This window comes from Crocuta crocuta, unplaced genomic scaffold, assembly GCF_008692635.1.
Source record: "Crocuta crocuta isolate KB4526 unplaced genomic scaffold, BGI_CrCroc_1.0 scaffold709, whole genome shotgun sequence".
NCBI lineage: Eukaryota > Metazoa > Chordata > Mammalia > Carnivora > Hyaenidae > Crocuta > Crocuta crocuta.
Window position 1 is genome coordinate 1,618,613 of NW_027530619.1, and position 23,179 is coordinate 1,641,791.

The 23,179-nt window shown below is 33.6% G+C and overlaps 1 long non-coding RNA gene across 2 annotated transcripts in view; it reads left to right on the forward strand.

Annotated features, from left to right (window-relative positions):
• The window catches only part of LOC144234767 (uncharacterized), a 52,675-nt gene extending 40,308 nt beyond the window's left edge, over positions 1-12,367 (forward strand). For both annotated transcript variants that reach the window (XR_013336070.1, XR_013336069.1), the window contains one exon: positions 11,659-12,367. This is a non-coding gene — a long non-coding RNA (uncharacterized LOC144234767). The remainder of the gene's footprint in view (positions 1-11,658) is intronic.
• The last annotated feature ends 10,812 nt before the right edge of the window (positions 12,368-23,179 follow it).

A 23,179-nucleotide genomic window follows, 5' to 3' on the forward strand; every position in this document is an offset into this window, starting at 1 on the left:
AGAAATTTGGTGACAAAGACAGGAAATCAGGTTACATACAGAGTAATCATATCCAAATCAGACAACTAAGTCACACTATACATTCAAATACCTTTCAAAAAGAATAAATTTACATGTAAAAATAAATTTAAAAATGGATTACTTAAAAATTTTTAAGTTTATTTATTTTGAGAGAGTCAGAGACATCTCAAGTGGGGGAGGGGCAGAGAGAAAGGAAGACAGAGAATCCCAAGCAGGCTCTGTACTGTCACTTTGGAGCCCAATGTGGGGCTCAAACTCATGAAACTGTGAGATCTTGACCTGAGCTGAAACCAAAAGTCAGACGCTTAACTGACTGAGTCACCCAGGCTCCTCATAGATTACTTTAAATGTAAACCTGCAATAAGGAAAATGTTTCTAAATATAAACCTATGGAAGAAAGATTGATATTTTCAAATAAATAAAACTGTAAGCTTTTCTATCAACTGAAATGATACATATATTCTGAAAAATAAACTGTGAAAATACTTGAAATATTTATGGCAATAAAGATTAAATATCCTTAATTTAACAAATTGTCTTATAAATGAAGGTTCATGCCTGTACAAATTATCTGCATAAATTTGAGAGCAGGTAGGATTTCAAGAGACTATAAAAATGAGACTTAAGAGTACTACTCTTCAGAACCCAAATCCTGATTTTTACTTTTAGGTTATATGGTGTTTCTTTCATATGTTATCCTCTACTTTACTTGACCACTAAATAAATCAAATATAATATTGCTTTTGTATGTTTTCTGTAAATATACATCTGTTATTTCATTAGAATAATCCCTAGCTTTTTTCAATTTAGTTCAATCATCCTCCTGTAAGATCTTTTCTTTCATTTGCATATGGAATAATGAAAGGGTGGGGCAGCCAGAATTAATAGATGATAACCCATCACAATTTGTGGTATATATTTAAATTTAATTATTTGGAGTTAAAATATATTACAAATTTTTAAATTTCACTTACATTTTCAATTTTGTTTCCTTTTTCTGTCACTTTTCTGTCACTATGTTTCAACACTGCAGCAGGATATTTAAAGCCAGCACTTCAGTGATGCCACCTGACACCCCTGTTTTGAAGGGTGGCAGATTAATTTGACTTTTTTACAATTTAGTCACATTAATTATATGTGGCGAGGACTAAAGTTGAGTGAGATCTGGGTATGGTGTAAGATTCAGTTACAATGAAAATGTCTGTTTCTCATGTTACTTGAAGATAGGAATGATTACATGCAAATAGTTTCTGTTTTATGCTTCCTAATGATGTAGGCTTATAAAACTGTTAAAGTGTCTTCTTAAATATAACCTACCTCAAAGTAGTAGTTCCAAAACAAGTGTATCTCATTGTGTGGACGTTTCAATGTCAAATATATTTTTTTTCAGACACTTAAAACAATCTTTATACTTCATACACTCTCCTGTACTTCCTGACCATGAATAAGAAAGATGATAATTTGGCTCTCTCAATCTCCATTCCAGTTTCCCTCTGAGGAAAGAAGCAAGCTAAAAATCTGTACTTCCTCTCCTTTCCTGTTAGCAGAGTTCTGGAAGTGAACTAGGTTGTATCTTTTAGGCACTTTAATGAGATTCAAAAGGTGTCACCTTGAATGAGTCAAAAGAAAGAATACTCTCAGTGGCTAAACTACTTGGTCTCCAGTTTTGTGGATACAGTTTTGTGTGGTTGCTTCATGATGATGATCAACTCTGGATTTGAGCTGCAGTGGTTGACATAGATGCAAAGAGCCTATGGTAGTTTCTTAATTTCCAGTTCTCTAATCCTTCAGTGATTTTTGTTTTTATTATTATTATTATTATTGTTGTTTTACTTTAAATAGTAACAGTGGTTTCTTTCTTCATACACTCTTGATTAAACAAATTATAGAGATCTCTTTTTGAGAATATGAGATGTTTTGTGTCTGAAAAAATTTGCATGCATAAGAGATTAGCGTTGCTTAGTTTTATTTATCACTTCACTGAAATCATGTTTCAAAGTCCTTTCTTTAGTTTTTGTTATTCTATTATAAATACATAACTTTTACATAAAATTAAATGACCACTATTGGAGAAATTTTTATTGTTTGGTCATCTCAAATTTAACAGAATACCTTTAAACAATCAGCTATTTCATTGAATTTATATGTTTAATGCTTTTACTTTTATCACTGAACTTATTGGCTTCAAGATCTTGACAAGGCGTTTGTCTGTTTCATTGTTTGTTTTAGGTGTACAATATAATGATTCAACAACTTTATACAGTACTCAGTGCTCATCATCATGATAAGTATACTGTTAATCACCTTTCTCCATTTCACCCCACCCCCCTTCTGGGAACCACCAGCTTGTTCTCTGTATTTAAGACTCTGTGTTTTTCATTTACTTGTCTCTTTTTTGTTTTGTTTTGTTTCTTAAATTTCAGATATGAGTAAAATTATAAGGTATTTACCTTTATCCATCTAACTATTCCACTTAGCATTATACCCTCTAGGTCCATCCATGTTATTACAAATAGCAAAATTACATTTTTATGACTAATTATCCATTGTATACATATACTATATCTTCTTTTTCCATTCATCTATTGAGGAACATTTAGGTTGCTTCCATATCTTGGCTATTATAAGTAATGCTGCAATAAACATAGGGGTGCATATATCTTTTTGGATTAGTAGTTTTATTTTCTTTGGGTAAATACCCAGTATTTGGATTATTATATCAAATGATAATTCTATTTTTAAATTTTTGAGGAACCTTCATAATGTTTTCCACAGTGCCTGTAATAATTTGCATTCCCACCAACAGTGCACTGACTTCAAAAGCTTGATAAGGAATTTTAACAAACAACAGTGTCTTACAATTACTTAAAAATATCTTAGAAATAGGGGTGCCTGGGTGGCTCAGTCAGTTAAGAGTCCAACTTTGGCTCAGGTCATGATCTCACAGTTCATCCAAGCCCCACATCTGTGCTGATAGCCAGCTCAGAGCCTGGAGCTTGTTTTGGATTCTGTGTCTCCCTCTCTCTCCGATCCTCCCCTACTCACATTGTCCCTCTCTCTCTCAGAAATAAATAAAATATTTTTTAAAAAATTTTTAATTTTAGAAATAATACATTAATGGGAATATATTGATAAGAAAAATTGTAACACATTCTAACATTCCAATGCCTGTAAATATCATAAACACCCTAAGTAGCAATCATACGAAGATTGCTTCTAAATATTACACAGAGGTGTCCATGTATTTAACNCTAATAATTTTATTATGGATGAAAATATATGACAATTTTATTATTAGTCATTGAGATTTTAGATAGGATGGAGGATAAAAACCCAGAGGACTATAATCTCTAGAGTAGATTATAGGTGTGGCAGAGATAGCCCCACTATTCCTTTTTTCTCTCACATTTTTCCTGTTTTCATCTCTAGACATCAGTTGATTTCAAGTCTGCATCCTTTCTAAGGATTGGTATCACACCCTGTGCCTTACGCATTTAAGTTATATCCTTACACAGTTATTTATTTAACTTTTTGAATGGAGCCTACGTATTTTTAGCCCTCTAAGGGTATTTAATGGTTTGAGGAGGGTTACACTACCACTTCCTTCCCAAACCAATTTATTTCTTTAATGCTTTTTTATTAGAGGTAGTTGTCCAAATAGTAAACATAGGATAGCCATCCTGCAGGCCTGCAGTTGAGTTTGCCTACTACCCCACCTCTCCCTGGCTCCCCAGAGATAAAATCCTATAGAGATTATATTTCTACAAAGGGAACAGAAGGGTGATTGGAAAAACAAAGGAAATACAAGAACTAAGGGACAAGTTGAGTTCTGGATATTTGTCAACTTTGATTCCCAACACTGAAGTTTAACTTTGGGAAATAAGAGGAAACAATATTAAATGAAACAAACATTTTTCCAGGTTAATATACTGAATAAATAGTTTAAAATATTTCCTCAAATTTGAATAAACCTCTTCTTCATCAATTGATTATTAATTTCTTCATCTATTTATCAGAGCTATTCTAATTTTAGAATACCTAAAGTTCCATTTTTCCTCTAAAAAATATAAAAAATTATTAGAGCAAGGCTTGGATATTTTTGACAATCATTCAGTGCTTGTGAGATGAGCTGCATCTCTTAGAGTGTTAAAATTTTCTAATAAGATAATAAGCTCAAATTGGGGACAGATGTTATTATCGTCTTACCTCCCCTCCTATGTCCTCTGATATCACCTAAAATTTCATGAATGTAGATTAGATGATGATAGGATAGTTAAAATAGAAATACTTTAAATATATGAAAATAGGGAAAACATTTTTGCTTTATCATATATCATCCACACTCATTATTTTTAGTTAGGCTATGAATGGTGTGCAGTCTACTGCCATTAACACCTGCAGGCTTCATGACATTGGTCAACTTCTATAAGGTGTGAACCATTCTGGTACTAAGCCTTGGTTACCTTGAGTTTCCACAGGACATGACAACTACTAAATGAGAGTAAGGAATAGGGTTAGCCATGTAACTGTTAGTAGACGCATGCCTGTCCATGTGTATATATATGCTAAGGTACATACAGATGCTCTACATTCCTAAAGACATCATTAATCCAACATTTCCAAGTATTCCATTGAGAGCTACTAAAATATTGAAACCTTCTTAAGAACCTGAATGATTTATTAAAGAGCAGTAAAATGAAGTAAACATAAATTCCCACATGCACACTTTTATACAAATACTGCCCTAAAATCCTGAATGCAGAAACAAGCCATATTAGTTTGATTCAAACATAACCAACAGGGTACATTAGTGAGGGCAATTTGCTTTCCTCAACCTACTCATTGAAATATTAATCTTATTCAGAAATATCCAGAATCATGTTTGACCAAATACACGGGCACAATGTGATACAGTCAAGATGACACATAATATTAAACATCACAGATCCTAATACTCCTAGTAGTCAGTTAAGCTTTGTATTACCAGTTTATCACTCATGATCAAGTTCATAGATCATATGATACCAGGATAATTCTATTCCTTGATGAATCTCTTCCTTTATTCATGGGTAGCTATCCCCTTTTAACAATCATAGTCTTACAGTTAGAACATTTAAAAGGGGTAAAGGGAGAATCTAGCGAGCTTCTTCCCACCATAGTCTAGCTTCTTTTTCTCATAATTTATCCCCATCTTGCAGCTTATGTGACATCCAGGGAGACAGTCCCTTTCATTGCACTGATTTCCACCTGGGTTTGTGTTTCTGTTTCTATAGTCCCTAGTGTCTAATCAGGTGAATTAAGTCTACAACTGCCACGAAAGTATCAACTTTGAGGTTCCAAGGAAAAGTGCCTAGTCAAGGCTGTCAAACAGGCAAAGCTTATTTCGGAGACACTGGCAACGTTACCCCTCAGAAAAGAGCCAAGGAGACAGTAGATATGTCTCAAAGCCAAAAGACTTGGCTTCAAGTAACAGCTCTTTCAATTTTTAGCTTGCTCAAGTAACTTAACCTTTCTGAACTGCATTTTTCCCTTGCAGAAAAAAACTCTTGCAGAGTTACCATGAAATTAAATAAGACTATGTGTGAACTCATATAGGAGGATTAGGAGGAACTTGATGGAGGAACAAGGGAGAGAAGAAGGGTGGAAATGGTGGGGGAAAGGGAGAGAGGCAAACCATGAGAGACTCTTGAATGCTGACAAAAACTGAGGACTGATGGATATGGGGGGGTGGGAGGATGGGCATGGAGGAGGACACTTGTGGGGATGAGCACTGAGTGTTATGTGGAAACTAATTTGACAATAAACTATTTGTAAAAAAAAAAAAAAAAAAAATAAGACTATGTGTGAACTGCCAAGTTCTTCCAGCCTGATTCTCAAACAGAATCAGGATGAATGGTGATGAGACATATTTATAGAGAATAATAATGAAATGATTAAGGTAAGAAAATTTGCAATCTGCTCCCTTTTTCCCCCAGGATTATTCTTTCTAATAATTCTCCTCTCTTAATTTTTCAAATTAAGATTTTTTTAATTGTTCTCTGGAAGTCATAAATGACTACAGACTTGTATGACTGTACAGAGTAAATAAATTGTATGTCAAAAAGAGAGGAAAATGTATTTAATTGAAATACTGGGAAAAACAAATTTTAAAGAAGTTCTATCTTCTAATTTACAGTAAAATACTTATTTTTATAATGTTAGGAGAGGGTAGAACCAAGAAGGTATTGAGGAAACATGTAATTCATTAATACACAGCTTGTTGTTCACAGGATCTTGCTAGAGATGTGTAATCTCAGACCCCACCCAAGATTTCTGATCACAATCTGTTTTAATAAGATCTTCCAGGTGATTCATGTTCACGTCAGAGTGTGAGAATTTTACAGTGTGAGGATACTCACGTAGGTGTTTCTTTCCCTGATAATACATTGGATATGGCATTGCCTAAGGCTGTAATATTTGACATTGTGAATTGCCCAGAATATGTGGTGATTATATATTAGATTGGCTCATACTATTTCTGCTTATACACAGGGTCTGATAAGACATTCACAGATCTAATGTAGAAGAGAGCCTGGGCTAATAATACCTCTCCGAACAGATGAGTTCTTTTTTCTTTTGTTTTGCTTTTGTCTGTTTGTTTGATCTATCTGTAGGCCATTTTCTCCTTCCCATCTACCATAATTTTGTTACAAATATTCTAAAAAGTTCCCCAATGTTCTTGCTTTCTGCTTTTTCTGATGATAGATCTCTTACCAGCAGTTTGGAACAAGTAAATTTGTTTTGAATTATTCTCATTTTATTGTTAAAATTATTAGTAGAATAGCACGGTGCTTCCTTAAAATAATATCACAACCTTTATGCAGGTCTGGGAAATATTCAAGATTTAAGCATATAATTGTATGCCCGGAATGACACCACACAGGTCCTGTCAACTGGACCTAATAACTTTATGTACTGCTCCCAAATGAAGTGGTCATTATGCTAAATTTTAGTTTGATGGTCGAGGATATATATGTACACATACACATACATATCCTCATTCTCTTGGCTCTGTTTTAGAATCAATTTCCACTGAAACCAACTGTCTAGTTCTGAACACAGGTTAAATGGAGATCTCCAAATGAATTCTGATTCCTGTTTAGTTTAGAATTAGAAGTGCAGTGGTTTCAAGACATGGTATCTATTGCTATAGCTATCTTTTTAAAGTAATTGAGAATTGTCAAAAAGTAAAATAATAGCCAGACATCGGACTAGTGCATGATTTAATAAATAAAGATGACTAAAATAATTTTAATAAAATGCTATATAATGTTTCGTATCCTTACTACTTTAATTAGGCTCTTGGTAATTTTCTAAAGGATAATAACAATTCATAATTTTCATTGTTTACTGTACAAATATATTCATATATGTTAAAATTATCTACTAAAATTGGGTATCAATGGGTAAATTAAGCTATAAAGTGTGCATATTTTTAAAATGTGAACAGTATTTTTTGATACATTCTTTGGAAAGTTTTCAAAGTATAAGCATTTTTTCTTTCTTACTGGCAATACGTTCATATTGAAACATATTCTATTTTATCTCATATATACATTACATTTGAAGTCTAACAAGATGGTGAAAGAGGTATGCATGATGTATTAATTAGATAAGAGTATTAATCTGCAAGTAGAGCTTTCCAATTTAGAAACTCAAAGAAACTTCTGAGCAAAGCTTGATTATTATAGATAGAATCTCAGTCCATTATTCCTAAGAGACCCTATATTATAAGAACTATGTATAGTAGTGAACAGCTTAGTGACAAGATAAATAAAAATGTAGCTGTTTAAAGCTATATTTTTCCTTTCAAGAAAGTGCAAAAGTCTATAAAAGAACAAAATTTCAATCAAAAGTGTCAAATTGTACTTAAAAGTGAATCTGATAATGACTCATAGCAAGTTGCTATATATCCTGTCTTTTCTATCTATGCAGTTGCATAATTGCACATGTAGAGTAAAATGTAGAAAGCGTGTGTTTTTTTTAACAATTTACAAAGATGGTATCACTGTTTTCATTATCTTGTATTTTATCATTAGTATATGATCAATTCCTACACAGAAACAAAATGAAGCTAAACGGAAATATCAGAATGAGAGTTAGCTTAAAACCAGCTAACATGTTAAGTCTGAATCCTTCTTGAACATTTATTTATATAACATATATTTAGAAGACAGGGGGCTCCTAGGTGGCTTAGTGGGTTGAGTGTGGGACTTCGTCTCATGTCATATCATAGTTCTTGAGTTCAAGCCCCAAATCAGGTGCCATGCTGTCCATGCAGAGACCGCTTTAGCTCCTCTGTCCCCCACTCACCCGGCCCCTTCCCTACTCAAGATCTCTCTCTCTCAGAAATAAATATTAGAAAAACAGACAATGTAATATTTTGGTTCACAGCAATAAGTGATCACATAATTAATAATTTCACAAGAAGTCAATTAAATATTTCATTTTTAATATATCAGGTATTTATCATTTTATGTTGTCAGATAACCTTTCACTAATGGGCTACTTGAATGGCCATTGTTTTCCTTACAGGATAGTATTTAAAGCTAGAGTAGTATTCTTCTTGATTCTTATTTTCCTTCACTATTTAATACTGTCCATGGTAATTGTGTTCCTGCCTATACTATATACACACATATCTCCCTTCCCCTTAGGACTTACGCCATAATTTATAGGAATTAACTTTGTTTTATTTTACTATTATGACACCCAGCAGGGATTCTTTGGAATAATTTTATGGATTAATAAAAGTATTCTTCATCAAGCTACCATATGCTAGCTTGTCAATGTCATCTTACCTATGCACAATGAAGTACTGCAGGGCTTATAAAATCTTCTCAACAGTAGAATCAATTTTGGCACAGAATAATTATCTTTTTTCCTTTTTCTCATCGTCTATCAAAGTGACTAATAGTATTCTCTCCTAAGGTCTTAAAAGAAGCACACTCGTGCATGAGACAGACACCACACCAACAAAGCTTCCCTCTTCCTTTATGTGGTCTAGAACTGCTGTAATTTTATAACAGTTATTTTTATAGATATTTAACATACGTTAATTCTATATTGTCTTTTAAGTTCCATTAAGCAAATTTGCCTGCCCATCCACTACCAAAACATTTTTTTTCCAAAACAGTTTTAAATATGTGAGGATGTCAACAAAGAGGTTAACATAGTTTATCAGGTTTTTTTTTTTAATAAATCAGACTTATGGGATAATATTAGCAAATAAAATAAATTTGCTGAAAACAAAATTTGTGTAGTTGTATTTTGGAGAATATTTGTTATTGATTTAGTACTAGCTTTGTATCTGCTTCATATTTTACTTTTCTTTTCATGTTTTGTTCCAATAAATATCTAGTTAATTTTCCTTTTAGCATAATGACATTTCTTAAGTGAAATATTGTTTGGAAAAAAAAAGTTAATTCTCTATGTCCATGGCGAACTGCAAACACTTTCCAAATTTAGAGATGAAAAAATAAAGCAGATAATTCAAAAAATATGTGTGATGCTGCTTTTATAAACTAAATTATATTTACACACTAGCATTTTAGCAAATTCATGAAATTCATTATTATGTTTTTTAGAATATTTTTAAAAGTACCTTTTAATAATACTTTTAAAAAGTATCATTTTTAATGATAACTTTAAATTTTAAAACAATGATACACATGTATTTCCCTCATCTAAAATTTAAATAAAATTTAAAGTCACATTAAAACTTTAAGTTTTTTAATGTTTATTTATTTTGAGAAAGAGAGAGGACCGAGTGCAAGCAGGGGAGAGGCAGAGAGAGGGAGACACAGAATCAAAGCCAGGCTCCTGGCTCCAACCTATCAGCCCAGAACCCAACACAGGGCTCGAACCCATGAATTGAGAGATCATGACCTGAGCCGAAGTCTGACACTAACCAACTGAGCTACCCAGACACCCCATCACATTAAAACTTTCAACTGCATTAAGTATTTGCTTTCTAATATATCTTTGGAGGTGTTCTGTCAGAATATAGTTAGATCATAACTACTATTTTTATAGAAATAAAATCTTAACTAAAATAATAATTAAATGTTATTTAAGAGTGTGATATTATCTCCATGATTTAGAAGATATTATCTCCATGATTTAAGTAAAGCCTAAAACCAAAAATAGCCTTTATTTGTCAAAATACATCTATAATTAAGTCACAAAGCAATAAATAGCTATAGTTTAAAATGTATAGTGTTCCTACATGAAATGCAAGAAAGAAGTGAAGTTTATGAAATAATTTGATGATCCACTTGAGAATAACGCAATGCTATTTTGCTTTTTTAATTCATCTTCTGAATTAATGATGATGATCAATATAATCTCTTTTTTTAATGTAAAGAAAATAATTTGGAATAGCATTTAAACTACTGCATGTTTTTACTACACAGATGATACTCTTTATAAAGACAGTCTTTTCAAACAATTTCTATGTATACACCATCATATATCCATGATTAATCTATTTTTACTTCTACATTGGGATATCTTTTATATATTCTTAAATATTTTTAGAGCTATATGACAAAATATGCTTATAAGATACCGCAGGCGTGAGTATGCAATCTAAGAAAGTGGTAGTGTTTTTTGACAATATTATTGTCACATTTATGTTCACTGTAAATGGGGCAGAGAAAAGACCAGAAGTAAGGCACACCAAGGAGACCAACTTTCAAATTGCCAAGAAATTCCAAAGAACTAGAAGGTAAAAAAATGAACCCTGTACATCTGGAGGTCATATTTAATATTAAATTGAGGGATCTTGATTTAGAAGTAGATAATAAGCTAAGTATAAAGATAAGGGCCAACAGAGTTATTTCTCTTTTCCCATTTCCTATTAAGAGATAGTGTGCATTATAGTTACTATAATAGTATTACGGAATCAGGAGTTTAAGATTAAAACCAACATGACTTTAAATTCACATCTTTCTACTTATCAACTGTGTGATAATACTGCTCTGATTTCTATTTTCCTTATCACAAAAATAGCACAATTTTTGGGTGCTGCAAATCAGATGGTGTATGTGAAACCACCTGGTAGAGAATGCATTAAGTTCACTGTTTTTTGCAACAGTTTCCAAAATTAATACTTTATAGAGGTTAGTAAACTTGCCTGGGAATTTGTATCAAAAATGTTTTACCAGAACTTGATACTTTGTATATACTCATTTTATTGGGTAACATATCTAAATTAATATTTATTTTTTAATGTTTATTTATATTTGAGAGAGAGAGATTGCATGCACAGGGCAGAGAGAGAGAGGCAGAGACAGAATCTGAAGCAGGCTCCAGTCTCTGAGCTGTCAGCACAGACCCCAACGTGGGGCTCGAACTCCTGAACTGTGAGATCATGACCTGAGCCAAAGTCGGACGCTCAACCAATTGAGCCACCCAGTTACTCCAATCTTAATTAATATTTAAATGAAGTTCTAATATCTCTCCTTAGAGTAAGGTTGAGTAGAATTAAGAGTAAGATTCTAGAATATGTACACATCCTTGGTTTAAGCATAAAATATCTCATTTAAGTTACCTAATATATAAGCTAAATGCTGTTATTCTGATTTTTCCAATAAGGAAACTGATACCAGAGATGAACCAACAGACCCAACTTCACACAGGAAGTAAATGGTGAGACCAAATCTGAAGACAAGTGAAAAACATGTCTCTCTGATTTCAGCTATAAGTGTACATATATGAAACTGAAAAAATGTCCCCAGAGTTATTGTGGAAGTACAAAATATAATGAGAATTTTTCCATATCATCATGCGAGAAAATCTTACTTCCTTTCGCCCCATCAAATTACTTCTTCAAATTTTGCTTCTACTAGTCATCCATTTTTATATTGCTTCTACCTCAGTGATGGCCACATAAATGTCTTCAGGCCAAAGAAAACTGTGTCAGCTACTAATGTCCTCCTAAGCCAGAAGAGGAGTCTCATCTATTCTGATTTATTGTTTTTACTTTTAACAGAGACTCTGCTCCCTGATCCTATGCTTTGCCTGCCCCGCTATTAACATCGATCTTTTTGATTATCAATATACTACATGGTTTTGCCTTATGTGTATAACATGCAAGTCAATCTGATTGACATAAAATGAAAATTAAAATATACTGCTCACTGTGGTGCCCTGGTGGCTCAGTCAGTTAAGCATCCGACTTTGGCTCAGGTCATGATCTCACAGTTCATGGGTTCAAGTCCCATGTCAGTCTCTGTGCTGATAGCTCAGAGCCTGGAGCCTGCTTCAGATTCTATGTGTCTTTCTCTGCCCCTCCCCCGCTTGCTGGCACCCTCTCTTTCTCTCTCAAAAATAAAATTGAAAAAATAAATTAAAATATACTGCTTACTATAACCCATTCCATTTTTCAGAAATAATTGTTGTTATTTCTGTTTATAATGATTACAACCACTTTCTCCATGGGTATTGCATCTCTTTCCTTCTTGTTAACAACTTAAAAATAGGCATAAAGTATACAAAGTACTCTGAAGACAACTATCGTCTATTTTAAATGGCCATCTCCAATGGTCAACACCCAGGGTCAGAATCCTTCAAATAAAATCAAGCTACAAAAGAATAGAAATCTCTCCCACCACCCCGTATCTGTCTTTCTCCCAACATGCTGTGATAGAAGAGATGTGGTTTGGTATATAGTTTTGACGAAAGGTATTTGAGGAACAAGGAAATAGACCAATACCAATAGCTCAGAAAACAGTATTAAGATATACAAGAAAAAAGGAATTAGGAAGATAAAACATTAAAGCACAAAGTAAAACTAATGGCTAGACAAATGATCAAGATTCAAGCTCTCTTTTAGAGTTACAGGCATACCTCGTTTTATCATGTTTTGCTTTATTGTTCTTTGCAGATATTCTTTTTTTTTTTTTAACAAATTGAAGGGTTGCAGCAACCCTGTGTCAAGCTACTTTTCTGACAGCACTTGCTCACCTTATGTCTCTATGCCAAAGTGTAGTTTTCACAATATTTCAAATGTTTTCATTATTATTTTATTTGTTACGGTGATCTGTGATCAGTGATCACAACTCACTGAAAGTTCAGATGATGGTTAGCATTTTTAGAAGTATTTTTTAATTAAGGCATGTACATTATCCCTTTAGACAGAATTCTAGTGCATACTTAATAGATGGCAGTATAGTGTAAACATAACTTTTATATGCACTGGGAAACTGACATCTTTATTTGACATGCTTTATGGTGATATTCACATTATTACAGTGGTCTGGAACTGAACTCACAGTATCTCCCAAGGTATGCCTGTAAAGACTGATTTTTTTTTTCTTTATTTAATTATGGTCCCATGAATTTAAAAATTTTAACTAGAGAGCTGTCTAGTTAGTCCCTCTTTTTGAGTTTGCTGATGTGGAACTGCCATGAGAATAAAAACATGGGGAGAAGGCAAGTCAGACAAAGCCGAGTACCATGGCTAATGACAAACTACAAAGATCTGACTCAGGTTCTCATTGAATTGAATTTAATATGGTCGTGTTGTCCCTTTTTCTCCCTCTCAATAGACTGTTGAAGGTAATAAAGGCAAGTAAATAAACAAAACAGATAGATACTATCAGCAGCTTCCCATGTTCTGTAGGTTTCTCAGATATCCTGTATGCTGATGACTGCTGTCTACTGTTCTCTTTTCTATGGTAGGCTTACTCTGTTGTTTTTCCTTCTGACTCACTAACACATAAGACGTGGACAGCAAAAGAAGATGCAGTACATAGGTGGTCTGCAATCTTGATGAGAGCGCCTGGTTTCTGATTATTCCCTGTGTTTTAATCGCCCATCTTTGCTTGTTCTCTAATATTTTTTCTTGTGTCTTTAAATTGTTTACAGACTAGTTGCTGAAATATTAGAAAATTTTTGGCTGGTTTAACATGATTGTAATTATTTGCCACTATTTACTTGACTTTTGGGGGGGTTGTTTGTTTTTTGAGTGCTTTACTGATTTTGTCTGTGTTAATTCCAACTTCTCAATTCTCTCATGGTCCAAATCTTTTAATATCTTAGATTTCTATCAAGAATTTCTCTTGTTTATTCTGATGACATAGCTTGCTGTCAAAACTGTCCTAATGCTCAAAAATCCAAGGGCTGACAAACCGCAAAACCAAAAAATTAAATATTAATGTGAGTTGAATATAATTTAGATACCTCCCCATATTGGTGAATAATGATTTAATATAATTTAATTTAAAAGATCCTCCCATTATGGAAATATGTTGAATTAATATAAAGACTTAATAATCTTCCAGTAACTTGGGAGTTTATGAACTGCCTGGTCACATGATAAACTATAAAGCAGAGTCATTCAGTAATTGAAGAAAGTTATTACAAAGCACAACATGCATGAATCACTCTCTTACAATGAGCCTTGGAATGTAGCCTGTAGTTAAAGCCACACTCAAACTTACTTTTAAAATCATAAATTGCACTTACATTAATATACCGCTTCTTAAAGCATTTAGCAGTGACCTTATCAGGTTAATGAGTCATTTTCTGGGAACTAATACTGTATTGTTCATTGCACATATTACAAAGTTTATTGGATTAAATGAAGTAACACCAACATTTTACCCCTTAATATATTTACAATTAAAGTGAAATATTCAAAATGTAAACATGATTTAATAAATATTTATTTTGAACCCACCCATGTGCCAAACACTCTTCTAGGTACTAGCTGAGATAAAATGAAGGATAAAATATTGCCTTATCCTCCAGGAAAAGGACTTAGAGTCCTCCAGAAGATAAGCACACATAAGTGAGTACAATGTAATGGGCCATGATAAATAGTGCAATAGATTCCAGTATAAGAGATTATGTTTTTTTTTTTCCACTAAAACACAGAGCAAGCAAGGAAGGAGAATTTATTTCAGTCTGACATGAGACCCAAATTGTGCCCAAGAACAAAAGAAACTGCAGACTTGGACTCCAGAAATGCAACTCAGGGAATATCTAAAGAACAAGGAATAGTTAGCATTCTGCTGAATATATGTAACTGAAAGTTGGATTGGTTAGTCTCAGTTTAAAGAGAAATTTGTTGTAACATACCAGGACCTGTCATGAAACTCAATAATAGGAATCCTGCTAGCTCTCAGAAAAGAGTTGAAGTTAGGAATTCATACATCAACAGCTCTCCCATTCCCTCTATGTTCTCTGCTTGTCTTTGTGAGAATGCTCATTAATTTCCTTCTGTTTTCAAAACCTAGAATCCCTTTCTGTTTCACCTGGCCAAACCCGGATATTGACACTTTCTTGTTTTAAAACGTAAGGGTTTCAGCTACCTTAAGAAATACTGGACCTATTCTCTGGTTTATTTTCCAGCATTTCCAGGAAGGGACTGATTGGCACAATTTGGCCACCTAGGGTCCTGTGAACTGGAGAGAGGCTGTAAACCTTGCTCCATTACTAATACACAAGCAGCAACAGTCAAGTAGGTAAAAGAAGGAGGAACACTTCCTAGAATTGGATGCTTGAGGCAATCCTGTAAGTGTCACCAAAAGATGGATACGTCAAGAAAATAATTTTGGAAATGGTAAGCTCAGATTTCTAACCAGGTGATTCCTCAGGAGTCCATTATCATCATATAAATTCATAATCTATGAATATTAATTACCAATAATTTCACAATGTTATGGGACTAAGTCTAATTTCCAGTGATAAGATCTAGCAAAAATAAATGAACACAACAAGACCCAAGCCACTGAATAATTTTCAGAACTATACTCCACTACCAGAGAGGGACTAGGGCAATGGAAAGAACTGTCCAAAATATGGAAAGGGGAAAGTCCCTGATATTAAATTTTACTGATTTTATCCTGTTTATTGAGCTCTTTTTTCTCTTCCTTTGCCCATTTCTGTCTGACAAAAACAGAAGAGTATGTCAGTTAAGAAAGTGGGCTCTGTATACACAGGCTTCCTACAGTCCATATTTTGTCATCTAGAGTTAGAAATAATAACTCTGAGGATGATACTGAGCTTCTCTAATCTTTAGTTTTTCCTTACAAAACAGAGTAAAGTAGGTCACTCATGAAACTCACTTGTCATAATGACTAACATGAAGTAGTCACTCAATAAAAGTAGTCACTCAATAAATACAAGCTGCTTTCACTATAATATCAAGATTTCTGTTTTGATTCAATTATTATTTTTTAAATCCTTCCCCTGGATAGCAAACACATTACTAGCAAGAACTGGTAGGACCAGGAAGAACTGGTAATCCAACAGATAGGATTCACCATTTGTTAACTGTAATTTCCTGTGTAATTCATTCATCATTCATTCACTCATCAGACATTTTACATTTACTCATGTAGAATAAGCATTCACTCGCTGACTTAATAAATAATAGCTACAAAACCAGACATCACAGATATACCCAGCCTATATGGCATTTACACTTTTAATGAACAACAATATACAATCAGTACACAAATTTTTAGAAGAACTTTTCTTGTCTCAGCATTGGAACTAATAAAAGCCAGGACCTTGATTATCAAGTCAACACCATATTTTGAGTTCATATAGCTTCTGGTGAACTATCAGTAGATAGGGCACCCAGGTGCCCAGTAGTTACATGGAAAAAAACGCCAGAAACAAACCATGTACCGTAAATCTCTAAAAGAAGTACTAAAAGGAGAGAGGGACTTTTCTTATACTGCATCAAGTAGAAGTTCTCCTGGAGAAACATTCATATATATGGCTTGTTTTTACAGAAAGAGTTGACTGATACATGTTTATTCCACTACAAAACCCACCCTTGAGCTCTGCCCACTACAGAGTCTGGTAAGAGCATTCTTGAGAGAGTTTTATCTCAGCCTAACATTATAGAATACCAATCTCTGATTTTCTTTCTCACATGATAGTGTAGAAGAGTAAGGTGTTTGACATGTGTCCCATTAAGTGCGCTGATACACTTAATCAAAGACTTTGTAGTCAACTTTGGTTATAAAAGCAACTGAAAATAAGAGGTTTTCTAAGGGTTCCATTACCAGAAGGGTTTGAAGGGACCATGAAGTGGTGTGTCTTATAAACAAAGAGGTTATGTTATTCTACACTAGAGCTCTTGCATCTTAAGAAAGTATGTCAGGAAGCTCTTCATATTCCCTTGGCTTCAGTGAATAACCAAGTAGATTAGCAGGGCCTGAGCCATGGAAAATAGCCAGGCAGGGTGAACTGAGGCATCTCTATCAGATGATGGCAGCAGTAGAGGTAAGAGATTATGACTTGGTTTGGGCAGCAGCAATAGGTACAAGGAGTAATTCATAAACTTAGCATATATATTTAAAGCTCTTTCAGAGTTTACTGGATGACCTAGAAGGGAAACAAAGATGACGTCTGGGCTTTTGGCTTGAACACTGAGGACATAAGTCCTGAGGCTTGAACACTGAGGATTGAACAGTGCTAAGTTCAGAACAAAGAACATTGGGAAATTAAGAAAGCTGTGTGGAGAGAACCATTTTTTTTCCCCATAGAGGTCATGTTAAATTTTAGATGGCAAGCAGAGATAAAAGAGGCAGTTAGGAGAGTTCTGGAGTCCAGAGGCAAGTAGAGTGTTTGGACTTTGAAGAAGTTGGGAAAAAACTCCCATTTAACAGGGGGGAAGACTAAGATCATAATTTCAGAGAAAGACTCACTTTGAGATTTAGAGATAAGAATTTGAGAGAGTTTTTCCCAATACTTTTATTTTCTCAAGCAATCTGAGATGAAGACTTTAGCTGAGAGGAAAGAGGAATAGCAGTTGAATATTGAAGAAAGAGCTAAGGGTATAAAACAGTCTCAAGAGTGGAAAATGATTATACCAGAGAGATATATTAGATTTCTAGGCAGCATCAAGTTCCCATTTGAGGTCTGTGGTCATGAATTTTAAGTGAAACCAGTAAGGAACAAAATCAAACTTTGCCTTGGGTTTGAATCTGCTCTGCCAGAGTATTTTATTATTTTTTTATGCAGCCATAGGAAAGCATGAGGCAAAATAGCCTCTGCCCAGATAAGAACCTACATAAATAAATATGAGTTAATTTACAGAATAAGTGAGCAAATTCCCATACTAAATATTGTATACTCAAATGAAACAAATATATGTAACTTCTAATAACATATAAAGTTTACTAATTTAATGGTCACCACAACCTCATGGTTAAAGGTTACATTCAGAGAATACTGAATTCGAATTCTATACTTAAAATTCTATTTTGAAAAACCTGAATTACAGACTTTAATTTCTTTGAGTTAAATGTGAAAATATAAGTTAAAATTCCATTAGATGAGAAGCCTTGGGAGGAATATAATTTTGTCAGCATAATTATCCTGGTGCTATTATGAAATTGTTCTTCTCAGCTAACGATGAAAGTTAAGGATGAAAAGGTTAGAAAATGTTTACATTTCAATAATGCTATAAATAAAGTGATTGTCAGGGTAGCCTAAAGTCTTTTACAAGTTAAATGTACACTCGTTTTTTGGATCATGCGAATGTCAACCAGGTTATGATGGAAACTAGGTTTCTCAGATTATCTTTCCCTCTATGATTTTAAGTTAGAAATGGCTAAAAGAAGATTTTTACCTGAGATTTGGAAGGCAAGGCTGAAGCACTGTCAATTATTCTACAAAGGTCATTATGTTCAGATATGGTGACAGACACAGACATGACCCCAGTCATTCTCTGTTCTGCATTTAGCTTGTCTTCCCAACTGCTTATCCAGCTGACCAATGGTGGCCTTATGTCACCCCAAATGCTTGGCTATGGAGCTACAGACGTTGTTAGCTACACAGAGTCCCTATTCTTGAACCTTTCTCTCTTGATTTTCCTCACGAAGATGGACATTTTTATTGTTGTTTTTCTTGTTTGTTTTGTATTCTTATTTCAGCAAACTTCCATGTTTTCACCTGTCAGTCTTTAAAGCAGACTCTTCAGTTGCTCTGACTATACTCTTATGATTTCCACTCCAGGCATTCATTTTCTCAGCACCTCCCCCCCATTTTTGTGTAAGGTTTAATTCCTGTATTAAATCCCTTAATCTTGAAGTACTCCTCATGACTCTGGTTTTTCCACTACACCAGAAATATACACTATTACTGATTACAGCATTTCTCTAATATTCAAAGTATATTTTCCATGTTACACACTAATGATGATCTTAAATATTTACATGGGCCCAATATTGTTTATGCAAAGGTGTTATCTGTTTGAGCTGGGGTCAATATCCTTCAGAGGAAGACTAAGTGCTATGTTTGGCTGCAGCAGCTCTTACAACTGGTTAAGGTTTAGATTTGATTTACAGATAAAGATATAAAAAATAATTTTTCTGAGACTGTTTCAAATTAGTCAGTTACAAAAATCATGGTCATTAATATGTAGAATGTATTTATTTATTTGTATTTCAAATTGTGATATTAGTTTTAAATGTTCCAAAAGGATGCAAGCACCTGTTTATAGGTTTAATGTTCTTTGAAATGTTAAATGCTCAACATCACTCATAATCAGGAAAATACAAATGAAAAGTTGGATGAGATATCACTTCACACCTGTCAAAATGGCTAAAATTAACAACACAGGAAACAACAGATGTTGGTGAGGATGTAGAAAAAGGGAAACTCTCTTACAAAGTTGGTGGGAATGCAAACAGGTTCAGCCACTGTGGAAAAAGTATGGAGGTTCCTCCAAAAATTAAAAGTAGGGGCAACTGGGTGGCTCAGTTGGTTAAGCATCCAACTCTTGACTTCAGCTCAAATTATGATATCAGTGTTATGGGATAGAGCACCATATAGAGCTCTGCACTAGGCATGGAGTCTGCTTTAGAGTCTCTCTCTCTCTCTCTCTCTCTCTCTCTCTCTCTCTCTCTCTCCCCCCACCCTTCCCCCACTCATTATCTCTCTCTCTCTCTCAAAAAAAAAAAAGTTTAAAATAGAATTACCCAACAACCAAGCAATTACACTACTAGATATTTACCCAAAGGATACAAAACAATACTGATGTGAAGGGGCATATGTACTCCGATGTTTAGAGCAGCATTATGGAAAAATAACCAAATTATGCAAAGAACCTAAATGCCTATTGATTGCTGAATGGCTAAAGAAGCCATTATATACTTGGCCATCAAAATGAATGAAATGTTGCCATTTCCAACTATGTGGATGGAGCTAGAGTGTATTATGCTAAGTAAAATGAGTCATACGATTTCACTCATATGTGGAATTTAAGAAACAAGAAAGATTAACATAGGAGAAGGAAGACAACAAGAGACAGAGACAAACCAGAAGAGACTGTTAACTGTAAAGAACAAACTGAGGTAGCTGGAAGGCAGGTGGGAGGACGATGGGCTAAATGGGTGTCTGGTATTAAGGAGAGCACTTGTTGTAGTGAGCACTGGGTGTTATATTTAAGTGATGAATCACTAAATTCTACTCCTTGAAATCCATATTATATCATATGTTAACTAATTAGAATTTAAATAAAAACTTGAAGTGGGGAAATAATAAAGATAAAAAAATAAAAATAAAATGTTAGGGAAGACACAAGTCAGCGGCCTTTGGAAAACTGCCCCTTAAACATTTCTTAAAGTCATTTAAAAATGTTTCAAGGGCCAAAACTAAGCTGACTCAAAAATGGCCATAGATTGGATTATTGTGTCTTGTCTTTGGGGTTCTGGTTAAATCACTATCCTACTACCACCGTTTGACTTATTTCTGTATTTTCCATTGTATAGTTCTTAAACAATGGTTGTAGGTAACTGGGAACCAGACGGTGATCAAACACAGTGAGATAGTTGATGTTTTCAATGAACACATAATGAGTAAATTAAAGTTAAAAAGCTGGCACTTTTCACATTTTTTCCTTTTGGAATTGGTAGCAACGTTCATTTTTTTTACAAAAGAGGTTTTAATAGGTAAAAAATAAACTTTGGAAAATAATCAAATAAATAAATAAATAAATACTGAATTAAATTGGATTCCTAAGAGGCAAATCTAGTATTTCATGAAAGATAATAAAAGATCAAATATCTACCTGGGCAGGGTACTTCTAGGGAATAAGTTTCCTTAACTTGTTAGTGGGTTGAGAAAGGGAGCTTGACCTAATAAAGTAGAGAGATTTCAGAAGGTTAATGAGAGTATCTTTCTCAGGTGAATATGGGGTATACAAAATTATTGGTAGATGCCTAAAATCTGCAGACAGAACTCAATAATCTGCATAATTAAGTAACCATAACATGATGACTCAGGAAGTTATTTTATGATATGATGATTCAGGTGATTATTTTAAATTTAGATATATTTTAAAGTGTATGTATGGGAATATTTTTTAAATCATTTAAATAACATTGTTTTTTAAATTAAAGAGCCATTTTGAATGGGCAAAAATAGTGCTCATGAAATAGAAGATACTAATGAAACTCAATTAAAAAAAATAAAAACAAATAAGTCAAATAAAAAAAGAAAAAGCATGGCCACAATAGATAGAATCCAGACCTAGTTTGACTTTAGACATAATGGGAAGATCTGTATTGGGTGGCTTTTCTTACACTGGGAGGGAAAACTGAACAATATTTTCTTGAATCATGGATATTTTTTGTAGACCCATAATTTATTTACTTACTAAAGAAGAGCATGTGTTGCATAACCTTAAGAAATGTGTTAGGAAAAAAGTATCTGACCTTTAAAACAAAAAGGAAGGAGATACAATAAAGGCACTCTGACACATAAAGTGTTTTCTCTCTGTGCTTAAAGAAGAAGCATAGAAAAATAAGCAAAAAAAATGTTAAAACAACTGGCCTATTTAACAAAATGATGGACTCAATGGGGGAAACAAACCCCAACTGTCTACCTCATTGTTGTAGTGTGAAAGGTGCCAGTTTAGATGTGGTAATGAAAAGTGTTCAAAATGTTCAATATTAGTAAATTAGAAAATGTTAGGAAATAGTCATGTTCATTAGTTGTCAGTAACTATAAGCTACATGGCGAGGCATGAGTAGTCCCTGGAAGTAATTTGTTTTAAAATTCTTTAGATCTTTTAGGAATTAAAAAAAAAAAAAAAAAAAAAAAAAAAAACAGAGATAAACAGACACTGGGAATATCTGGTCTTCCCAATCATATTAAATTTTTTTCCAAGTTGATAAAAAGAGCTTGTAGTAAAAATGTTCAAAATTTTAAATTCATTTATGGTCCCGTTATCATTTTCCTTTAGTCTCCCCTACCCCTTCTCATTTACATTAAAGGCACCTACTGTTGCTATTGCAAACAATCTCAAAACAATTTTTGGATAGGAGTGTGATTTAATACTGCCTTCATGAAATAATGTGGAAATCTGTGTGAACTTCTGGGGGCCAGTGAAAAAGAGTGAAAAGAGAATTTCAGGGTATTTGCCCTTGAAGTTTAACATTTTAGCCAAATAATTTATCAGATCTGTATTTATAATTTAATTCTAAGGATATTACTTGAATTTTGTGAGTAAGGTAAAATACTGGACTATTTTATAAATTATGGTATGGATACATTTTGCAATATGCCACCAACACGTATCAAAAACATCAATTCCTGTTTTTATTCTTTGATATCATTGGTTCATTATAGAGTATCCCCCAACATTGCTAGAGAATGAGACTCCTGTGTGTGAATTACTACAGTAATGATGCTGTTCCTTGAAGTCAATTTACCAGGATGTGTTTCATATCCATGAAAAAATTACATTATGCTAAAATCTTGTTATGTTTATTGTTTCACTCAACATTAGGCTTCTGAAGTTTATAAGTTTTTATATAGATACATTTATTGTACCCCTTTTGATTTCTGCATGATGATACATTATATACAGATAGTAGCCTTTATCTGTGATGATCATTCTCATATAGATGGAATCTGTCACCAATGATTCTCTAATACTTAAAAATGGAAAATATAAGTTACAACTCTGTTCAATGAGTAGACTTGAAAGATACATACTCTTATAATGACATAATGATTTTGGTGCTTTTATAAAATTTTTCATTTCATCAAGTTATTTTCTTCAAAGGAGATAAATGGGTACTAGAGCTCATGCTATCAAGATCCAGACTTGGAGTACCTCATTCAGATGGCACTGCCAGCCTCA